An 11816-nucleotide genomic window follows, 5' to 3' on the forward strand; every position below is an offset into this window, starting at 1 on the left:
TTGTTGTTTTAAGTTGGGTTTGATAAATTTTGCTTAGTTATTGAGTTAATTTTGAATGAGTTTAAAGAATTGATGAAACCCTCAACTGTAGAGATTTAAGGATTTGATTTAATTTTAATATATTGGTTAATTACTTGATCTTTAGAGGATTTGATGAATTTTCATGGTTTATGAGTTGAATTTTATTGGGTTAGTACAAATGGTTTGGAAAGTCTAAATTATAAGATTTAAAGCTTTAATTTATTGTTGATATTTTGACCCCACTGACTAAAAGTCTCCCTGATCATATATCTAATATTTTCTAATTGTTGAGTGCTGTGAATGTGTTATATTCTCATTAATTGCTTGTTTCTCGGAAGATGCAGTTCGAGAATTTCTTTATGATATTTTCTTCTATTTAAAAATGACAGCAATTGTTCTGCTTGGTTTTGAATTTACAATAAACTATTTTCCTTTGCTTGGGATTGTTTTGTACTTGGTGAAATTTTTTGTTCGTCGAGTGTATTGATGATGTTAAGCTTACTAGTGGCTACAGAATTTAACTTTACCCTGTTACATTTTCTGTCTACCCCTTGGCATTCATATTGTGTTAAAACAGCAATCAAGGCGTGCACATTTGAGATGTACATTGGATGAAGTAGTTGATAATTTCAAACCTTCATTCTCCATGCTGAAACTGAAACTTCTTCCAATAAGTATACACCATTGGGGAAAGCTTTACCAATAGGAAAAAAAAAAAAAAAAAAAAAAAAAAAAAAAAAAAAAAAAAAAAAAAAAAAAAAAAAAAAAAAAAAAAAAAAGCCCACTGTTTTCCTCTATTATGTTTTCACAAAGGCCTCACAAATTTCTCCCATCCACATCTTTGGTTATTAAATTATCCAGTCCATTTTTGAACATCATAATGGTACTTTTGCCTTTTGCAATGACCGGAACTACTCTCTAAATTACAAGATGGGAAAATTTTACTAGTTAAACTACTATATATTTTCCTATTCTAATAACTGGAATATTGGTAATCAAAGGCAAATTAAAATGGTATGTGCTATACCTCAATCCACACACATATTCATGAACAACAACTGGTAAATCATTTATGATGCATATTCTTTCCTTCAAATTTTTAAGAAATTTGTCTTTTTTTAATTGTTTGTGTTTCGGAGGAAGACGCAATTCCAGGATTCAGATTTCTATATGATATATTCTCCTGCTTGAACATGATAGTAACCATTCTGCTTGGTTGTGAATTTATATAAGTTCTTACCTTTCTCTTGGGATTGTCTCATACTTGGTGAATTTTTTTTATTTTGTTGAGTGTATTGATAATGTGAAGCTTGCTAGTGGTTACAGCCTGCAGAATTTAACTTCACCTCAGTACAGTTCACCAAGCCCTTGGTATAAGATCACTGTGTTAAACATTAGGCTGTTTTGATCACCAATGACTCATGGAGGTAAGATGAATAGAAGGAAGAATATGGGGAAACACCAAGGCATGCGGCTGATTCAACGTTAGAGCATCATGGATTGCTTTTGATTCAATAACTCATGAGTTAACTATTTTATTCATCAAAATATAGTTAAAATGCCTGCCACAAATAGCTACACCAAATCTTGCTAAAATTAAAAGAGGAACTGGGTTTTCAACAACAGTTGAAACCAAGTAACTGTGCTCTTTAATGAGCAAGAAAGAGATTTAAAGAATTTTATGTTTCATCAATCACAACCTAACATATTGCTAAAATTAAACAAAGATAATAATTCATAAATATTCTTCAATTAGATAGATCGATATATATATGTAACGTTAGCTCGAGTGATTTATGCATCTATCCACAATTAATGTCCCATCAAACAGAAGCGGTTTGCACATGTATACATAATTTATCTCCTCTCAAACACAAGTGATTTGCGCATGAATAGATAATTTATCTCCCGTCAAACACAATCAAATACCATTATTACAGTAAAACAAAGTTGATGACCTTAATTATGAAAATTATTATCTAGGGTAAACTTTTTTAAAGTACACACACACAATACATATAAAGGATAATTTGAGGAAAGATCTCCTTAACCTTGAAAATGTATTGATAAAATCTGAGCCAAATCAAATTTGAACATTTCATTGACCCACCAGTCACAGATATTGAATTAGAAGATTGATATATTATAGAAAATTCAAAATATTTATATCCCTATGATAATTTGTTTGATGAGCAAGTTATATCAAATAAGGACATCACGCTTTTGCCTTTAGAAAATTCAGTGTGAGGCTTTTCCAAGTAGGAGTGTTTTAGGAGAATGTGGGATCTCAATCCTCTTTTGGATTGTCCTTACACTTAGATTCTCTATTTAGTTATGATTTTACTTCCTTATTTTGAGAATATCTTTAAGATTGTTTGTTTGGTGGGCAAGTTATTTATGTTATTTGATATGGTCAAATTCTAGGTTAGATCAAGTTGAAATTGTCGAAACCTTTGAGTGAGTAGGAGACCAGGTTCTACCTATAAAATAACCTTGGAGATCTTACCATAAGCATTGAGTTAATAAGGTAAAAATACACAGATCAAGAAAGAGTTTAGTTGAATTGACAGATGGGTTCTGTGTTGCGTTCAGAAAATGTTCGTCCTCATGCAATTTGTGTTCCATTCACAGGTGAACGCCACGTACTTCTGATGCTTAAACTAGCAAAACTTTTCCACATCACCTTTGTAAACACAGAGTTTATCCATAGTGTTCTACTAAGAACCCAAGGCCCTGACTCTCTCAATGGCTTCTCCACTTTCCGTTTCGAGACCATCCCGATGGCATCCCTCCTTTTGATATTTAGTCTAAACTTAACGTTGCCTCTCTCTGTGCTTCAATAAAGAAATCTTGCTTGGCTCCCTTTAAAGATCTTTTATCTCAACTCAACAACACATCTAAGTCAAACGTTCCTCCAGTCACTTGCATAGTATCTGATTACATTATGAGCTTCACTCTTAAAGTTGTTCAAGAGTTAAATATTCCCAACGTTCTTTTATGGACAGCCAGGCTTGTGGCTTCATGGGTTACAGGCAGTTTTGAAATTTAAAGTGTTGTAATTCCAGTCTCACTAATCCTAATCAACTTCCAACACAATCAATCAAAGAACGCAAAAAGAAACAGATCAACACACAGTATTTACCGTGGTTTACTTGTTCAAAATTGAACAAGCTATATCCACGTTGAGCTCCAAAATATGGACGCTCGCTACACTAATATTAGTATCACCAACGATTACAATACACCAATCGATCTCCCCTTACAACATTCACTATCAAGAACTACTCAGACTTCAACCCAATACCTGTAAATCTACAACCCAAACAGAGAATTCCAAACCTGATTCTCAATACCATAAAGAAACACAACTTTAATGGACAGATTAACTACAGATTTACACACACAGAGAGAAGCCCTATTCTTGAACCCTAACGAAGAAATTTGGGGAAGCTTTTGATTGAGAGAAAGAGATTGTCTATCGAGAAAGAGAGAGACTGCAGCTTTTATAGGTTTGACCAATCTTCAGTTTTCATCCGTTAGATTACTTAAAAACCAATTATCAAGATGCAGAGTGAATTTAAGCCAATACGACAGCGTATAAGGCTTCACATATAACAATCTCCACCTTAAAGCCTTATTCTTTCCTCGGACAGCAACATACAAGTGCAGCAAGCTTCTCACATACTCCTTCTCAGCTCTATGAAATCAGTTGATGTGAAGGAGGTTCAAGCAGTGCTTGAACTTTGCAGAAGTTACAACTTTTGTTCCCGTATCAACTGGGTTCTCTTCAGTTGGTATTTTCAGCAGATTCAGATTCCCTTTTGTGATTTGGTCTCGAACAAAGTGGTACTTCACATCCACATGCTTTGTCCTCTCATGATATATAGGGTTCTTGTTTAGATGAATGGCACTTTGACTGTCAGAATACACAATCACAAGTCCATCCATCAAACTTGCCTCTTTCAAGATCCCTTGTATCCATATTATTTCCTTGAATGCATCAATCACTGCCACATACTTCGCTTCTGTTGTGGACAGTGCAACCAATGGTTGGAGTTGTGATTTCCAACTGATGTAGTTTCCTCCTAGGTGAAGTAGTAGGTTGTAGTGGATTTCCTTAAGCCTCGATTACCTGCCCTTTGAGTAAAGCCCTTTGCCACCAGTCTAGCTTTGAATCTTGGAGGATTTGAGCTTGTTATACCTTCCTTTAATTTGTAGAGCCATTTGCAGTCTACTAGTTTTTGGTCAGCTGGTTTTGGGACCAGGGACCAGGGACCAGGTTCTATTCTGTTTTAGGGACATTATTTCCTCCTTCATGGCTCCCAGCCATTTGTTTCTGTCTTTGGAGCTTATAGCTTCTTGGTAGGTTTCAGATTCAGACCTTAGTGTCTCTACCCTAGCAACAAGGGCAGTGTAGATTAAATCAGCATAGCTATACCTGTTAGAGGGCCTTATCTCCCTTCTAACTCTGTCTCTCGCTAACTGGTATTATGCCAGGTTATCATTCTGGACTTCATCACTATTTTTAGGCTGTTCCTCTTCTTCATCTTGGTCCCCATTGTTTGGCAGTGTGGGACTTTGTGGTTCAGTGGCTTTAGGTTGTTCAGAATGTTCTGTCAGGCTTGGTGGCTCCACCTCAAATTGAGATCTCTCCGTTTGATCAAGCATTTCAAGATCTATCCTTGGCTTACCTGCATTGTCATTAGAAACCTTGCAAGGAAACATGGTCTCATTAAAGACTACATCCCAACTAATTATAACCTTAATCCCTGGTGCATCCCTCTCCCACAACCTGTAGCCTTTGGTCCCTTCTTGATACCCTAAAAAGACACATTTAAAAGACCTAGGCTGTAACTTACCCTCTCTAGTGTATGCATATGCTGCACACCCAAAGACCTTTAGGTGGTTGAGATTTGGTCTCCTTCTTGACCATCTCTCTTCTGGACACTTAAAGCCTATTGAACTTGATGGGCTCATATTAATCAAATAGGCTACAGTGGTTAGAGCTTCTCCCCATAAAGTTTTGGGCAAACCAGCAGTAAAAAGAAGGCACATTACCCTTTCTAGGAGAGTTATGTTCATCCTCTCTGCAACCCCATTTTGTTATGGGATTGCCCTAACAGTCCTATGCCTTAATACCCCTTGATTGACACAGTAACTATCGAATTCTAGGTTACAAAACTCCAACCCATTATCTGTCCTAAGTGTTTTGACTCTTCTGTCTAACTAGGTTTCAACCAGATTTTTCCATCCTTTGAACTTAGTGAAGGCTTCGTCCTTAGTCTTGGAAGGTATACCCATACCTTCCTACTATAGTCGTCAACAATAGAGAGGAAGTACATGTTCCTTTCATGTGACTTGACCTTTTATAGGCCCCAAGATCAGCATGTACATAGTCTAAGCAATTTTCAGCGAGGTGAGTTCCTTTGTGGAAACTCATCCTATATTGTTTCCCAAGGATACATGTTTCACAGAAATTTAAAGCAGACACAAGATCATTACCAAAATAACCCTGCTGTTTCAATGCATTCATACCATTTTGGCCTATATGGCCCAATCTCAAATGTCATTTCTCTGCAGCAGATACATTAGTGGAAAGTAAGGCAGAATTAAGTACATCATGATAGTATTGCCCACACAAGATATAAAGACCATTCTTCTTAACACCCTTAATCAACACATTCCCATTTTTGTACACTTCTAGCCAGCCATTTTGTGCTTTACAGGAACAACCAGATTCATCTAAGGTTCCAAGTGAAATTCAGTTACGTTTCAGTTCGGGTATATACATAACCCTAGTGAGCAGAACTAACTTACCATTATTCAGCCTAATGGTTATGTCACCTATTCTTTGAACCTCACAAGAGTGATTATTGCCCATGAATATTGTTTCTTGTTCCCCAGTTTTAAGTCTTTGAAACCAATTTCTGGTTGGATTCATGTGGAAGGTACAACCTGAGTCTAGCACCCATTCATTACTTCTAGATGTATTGGAAATAGTAAGAGCTTCAGATATTTCTATGTTACTACTTGTGCTAGCTAGATTGGTTTCTGTACTGGCCTATTTGTTCTTTTTAATCCATTCATAACAATTCTTCTTAAGGTGCCCTGTTTTGTTACAGAAAAAACACTTCCTAGATTCACCCTTAGATTTCTCATTACCATTACTAGTCTTTCTATTTTTAGAGCCTACATGTCTCTGAGAGTTCTTTCCAGATTCTTTACTAGATTGTCCAGTATCGAATTTCCCTTTCACAAACAGATTACTACCATTACGTTTTTGAATCTTTAATTCTAATTCCCTAGATTTTAACCCAGAAACTATTAGCTCCACACTAGGTACAGTTCCACTATCCTAAAGGGCATTCTTTACCACTAAGTATTCCTCTAGTAGGGAATTCAACAGGATCATGGCTAGGCTGGAGTCTCCTGGTTCTTGGTCAGTACCTTTTAAGGTTAGGGTCATTTTTAGGAATTCATCCAAATTTTCATCTAAAGATTTTGCTAAGTCCATTTTATAAGAAAACAAAGCACCTTTTAGAAAAGCTAAATTAGGGGCAGACTTAAGAGCATATAAAGATTCGAGTTTACCCTAGAGTGGAATTGGAGATTCCACGCCATCCACCTTCCAAAGCATGGTGTTGGACAGGTTCATGATGATCAAGTTATACGCTTCTTCGTCCACCTCTGCCTTCTTCTTTAGCTTTTCTTCCGGCCATTTGGTGACATCTTTCTCCAGTGCAATTCCCACCTTGTTGTGGGATAAGAAGGTCTTCATCTTCTTTTTCCACATGTTGAAATCTATCTTCCCATCATATTGGGAGATTTCCATGCGCATGATGCTTATAATTTGAGTTCAGAGGCAAACCCTAAGAAATCAAGATTGTGTTCTATGGACTCGAATTACTGAGGATTTTAGGGGATTCTAGCTATGTTTGGAACTCCAGGACTCTTGAAACTAATTAATCGAAAAAAGCCCCAAAAATTTTGAAACCCTAGAATTTCAATTTGTTTTTGAGAAACCCTAAACTCGGCTCTGATACCACTGTTGTAATTCCAGTCTCACTAATCCTAATCAACTTCCAACACAATCAATCAAAGAACGCAAAAAGAAACAGATCAACACACAGTATTTACTGTGGTTCACTTGTTCAAAATTGAACAAGCTACGTCCACGTTGAGCTCCAGAATATGGATGCTCGCTGCACTAATATTAGTATCACCAACGATTACAATACACCAATCAATCTCCCCTTACAACCTTCACTATCAAGAACTACTCAGACTTCAACCCAATACCTGTAAATCTACAACCCAAACAGAGAACTCCAAACCTAATTCTCAACACCACAAAGAAACACAACTTTAATGGACAGATTAACTACAGATTTACACACACAGAGAGAAGCCTTATCCTTGAACCCTAACGAAGAAATTTGGGGAAGCTTTCGATTGAGAGAGAGGATGTCTATCGAGAAAGAGAGAGACTGTAGCTTTTATATGTTTGACCAGTCTTTAGTTTTCATCCGTTAGATTATTTAAAAACCAACGGTCAAGATGCAGAGTGAATTTAAGCCAATACAACAGCGTATAAGGCTTCACATATAACATAAAGAAAAAGGTTTGTTCCCTCTCAAAGGTAATAACCTATAATATTTCTTTCATTGTTTGTAGTTTGAAAAAATTTTGTACTGATTTTAACTTTTCTTTTTTATTTGTAGATCCCAGTTATTTGACAAATGGGCTTTTGGATACTGCAATTGATTGGATACCCGGTATGGAAGGCATTAGATTAAAGGACCTGCCAACTTTATTCAGATCTACTAATGTGAATGACAATAGTGGTAAATATCTGCATGGATGGAATGGAGAATGCTTCTAACACATCTGCAATCATTTTCAATACCTTTGATGATTTAGAGCATGAGATTTTGGAAGCACTTTCTTCCATTTTTCTGGGTATCTACAATATCGGTCCACTTCAGCATCTTCTGAATCAGGTGCCAAATGATAAAGCTCTTAGTTTCATAGGATTAAACTACTAGGTAGAAGAACCAAGATGAACAGAGTGGCTCGATTCAAAGGAACCAAACTCTGTCATTTATGTTAACTTTAGGAGTGTGACTACCATGACAAAACATCAACTTGTTGAATTTGCTTAGGGTCTTGCAAATAGCAAGAAGACCTTTTTGTGGGTAATTAGGTCGATATGGTGGAGGGTGAATCAGCAGTTCTTCTTCAGGATTTTATTACAGAAACCAAAGAAAGGGGTTTCTTGGCAAGGTGGTTTTGCCAAGAAGAAGTTATAACTCACCCAGTGATTGGAGGGTATCTAATGCACTGTGGTTGGAATTCTACGATGGAAAGTTTGTGTGGTGGTGTGCCTATGATATGTTGGCCATTCTTTTCTGAACAGCAGACTAATTGTTGATTTTCAAGTACTAAGTTAGATGTTGGCATGGAATTAGAATCTAATGCTAACAGATTTGAAATTGAAAGAATTTTGAGAGAATTGATGGACGGAGAAAAGGGCAAACAGATGAAGAAGAAAGCGATGGAATGGAAACTATTGGCAGATAAGGCAACTACAGCTCCTAATGGATCGTCTTACAAGAATTTTGAGCAAGTGATTAACAACGCTCTTTCAAAATCTAGAAATAATTATGAAGATTGATATATTTTGTTACCAATAAATTTGCGACGTAGCACAACCTAATGTTATCGGGGCCATGCTATGTAAGTCTTTTTTTTTTTTTTTTGGATAAGACATCGTTTCGCGTCATGCTATGTAAGTCCCTCACATATGATCTTTTTTTTTTTTTTTTTAATAAGTTTTCTAACCATTTTGAATTTAATACCTGTTTTAGTTGATAGATTATTATTTATTTCATATTATGCAATCCATCTTCAGGATTTTAATTATAAATTTTATTATTTAACTGTGGTATAGTTTGAGTATGGACGGAGGAATTTACACACTTTAGATAGGCATGGATTACCCAAAAAAAAAAAAAAAATCATAAATGCAATACTAGGTCCAAACATAGAGACATTTGAATCACAAAGTTAGCTATTCAACACGCATTTAATATTCAGAGTTTGACAGACATAAACTAAAACTGGAGAGCCTAACAACATACCCGGTCTTTTCTAGGTAACTAATTAAGGACAAAATTATACATATAACAAAGAAACAAATATTGTTCCTAAGGGTCAAAAACAGTGTCCCTGTTTTCTAAACAAAATGAATTATAGTGTCCCTGTGCCTATCTACCCTTTCCATTTTATTGCCTCTTGACTCTTGGATGTCCATTTTCCATTTTATTATTCATAGTGAAGTGTTGAGACACAAGGAAGAAACCTCTCAAACAGTCAAACTTTTCATTTCCCGAGTCTTTTTCTTCTTTTCCCAAACTCCCCTAATTTCTCTTTCATTTTTTATTTATCTAAAGAGTCATACAATTTCTTCCAGTTGGCAATAAGTTGAGAGTTGCATTGAGAACACACCTTCACTAATCAAAAAACTAGTTCTCTGTTTTGCCCACGCAAGAACTTAGTAAGCTAGAGAGTGGTTGTGATGGAATTCAAAGTGAGAGAGCAAACCTCTGTTTATATAATGCGCTAAGATAGTTTGAGTCCTTGTAGAATTCGGAGTTCACATAGTATCAGGAGTTTGAGTTAACAGGAAACTCATAGTACTAGTCTAAGTAAGACTAGGAGTACTAGTTCATGTAAGACTATGAGTCTTTTATGAACTATGATTCGTATGGGACTTAAATCCTATTGTTGAATGAGTATAGTCTGGTGGGCTAGAGTCTAGGTTAACCTAACTCGTAAAGTGGTCCAACTTATGGAGCAGCCCAGAATGTAGGTTGGCCCAATTCGTAAGCTAGCTTTAATCGTAGAGTGATCCAACTCGTAAAATAGCCCAACTCGTGGAGCGAGCTAACTCTTAGTGTGGACCAACTCATAGAGTGGGCTGGCCCATAGAATGGTTCTTCTTACATAATGGGCTATATCATTGAGTGGTCCTTCCACATGATGGGTTTTGATGTGGGCCCAACTTGAGTTGGGTTGTGGCATTGGGTTGTATGTTGGACACTGAAATGGTCCTTTTGTTATTGGGCCTGATAAGGTCCAGTATAAATTTTGGCCCATATAAGAAATAAATAAGATATTTAAAAATACCTAAATATTTTTAATAAAAATAATATATAAAGAGTGATCGATGTCACATGCCTTATTACTTGGTCTAGTATATGTAGATAATATGTATGTCATAATTTAATGTTTCATTAATCTTAGAATATGTGATGAAATGACCATTGCACATCTTCACGTGGCAAGGGGAGCCTATGAATCTCATTGGCTAAGTATTTACAATTAGATTATATGTTGAACTTTATTAATCTTTTATAGCTTTTAATTATTTGTCTTTGTTGAATTTTCAGGAAGTGTACACGGCTAGATGGAAGAGAATTGCAAAGGAAAGACAAAAACATACCAAAACCAAGATACTAACGTGTCTTCGAGTCCCCCCAACCATTAATAAGAGTAATCATTGAGACTCTTACCCAATTGATATACCCCGGTGATTAAAAAAAAAAAAATACTAATGTGTCTTAAGTCTTAGACTATTAAGACCAAGTTATAGTTTATGTATATATTAGCGTAGCCAGAAATAATGTATAGGGGGGTCAAAGTTAAAAGAACAATACAATTTTAAATTAACATAAGCATAAATTTTGGATTTATAAAATTCTCATTAACTAGTGCATTTATAATTGTCCTCGACAGGATTTTATCTTTTTGAAAGTATTGTATAATGACTTCATTATCAATACTATCAAATACATCTTTCTCTATATACACAACTAAGCTACCATTCAACCATTGATCACTCATTCTATTTTGCAAACGATTCTTCACAAAATTCATTGTTGAAAATACTCTCTTTACACTAGCAATGGCAACGGGTAGAATCAATGCTAATTTCATCAACAAATAAACTAATGGAAACACTCTATCCTTCGTAGTTTCAACCATCATTTTTGCCAGATCTCCAATCCCTTTCAATCCCATAAATTTGACATTAGAGTGCATATCCAAAATGTAAACATCAAGTTGAGAATCAAGTGCCATGAGTTCTAAGTCAGAAAAATCATCAAGATAAAGTTCAGCAAGGCTTATCAATTTCTATTTATCAAAAGCAACAAATGATTCATTTGAACATAAACATGCCAAACAAATAAGCAATTCAGTGTTTACCTCATTGAAACGATTATTCAACTCTTGAAGCTGCATATCTAGGACATTATAAAATAATTCAATGCCGTAATGATGCACGTTTGTGACACCTTGAGCCTTACATTGTGATCTCCCTTGAATAAAAAACTTGTCATCCATATTAGGAACATCAATGTCATGATTGGCACGAAAAGAACAAACTTTGCTTAATAAAGTCTCCCATCCATGATCCCTCATCAATTGTAAAGCTTGCTTACATGTTTCAACCAAATTCATAGCATTTACAATATTTTGATCTTTTCTTTGTATTGCTTGAGAAAGTTCATTTGTAAAGTCAAGTATATCTTTCATCAAAAATAGACTAAACACAAAGTCAAATGATTGCATCAATTTAAATATGGTTTTTGCATGAAATCTTTGCTCAGACTTTGACCCATCTTTTGCCACAATTTCAAGAACATTGATAATGGATGAAAACATCAAGATTATGCTCATAAACGTACCATAATCGAGCCCCAACGTGTATCACTGGCACGTTGCAAATTAGT

General features: G+C 35.6%; 1 pseudogene; it reads left to right on the plus strand.

The window, feature by feature from the left end:
- The first annotated feature begins 2591 nt into the window (after positions 1–2591).
- On the plus strand, positions 2592–8695 carry LOC116107853 (annotated as a pseudogene).
- The last annotated feature ends 3121 nt before the right edge of the window (positions 8696–11816 follow it).

This window comes from Pistacia vera, unplaced genomic scaffold (genome assembly GCF_008641045.1).
Source record: "Pistacia vera cultivar Batoury unplaced genomic scaffold, PisVer_v2 Contig549, whole genome shotgun sequence".
Classification (NCBI taxonomy): Eukaryota; Viridiplantae; Streptophyta; class Magnoliopsida; order Sapindales; family Anacardiaceae; genus Pistacia; species Pistacia vera.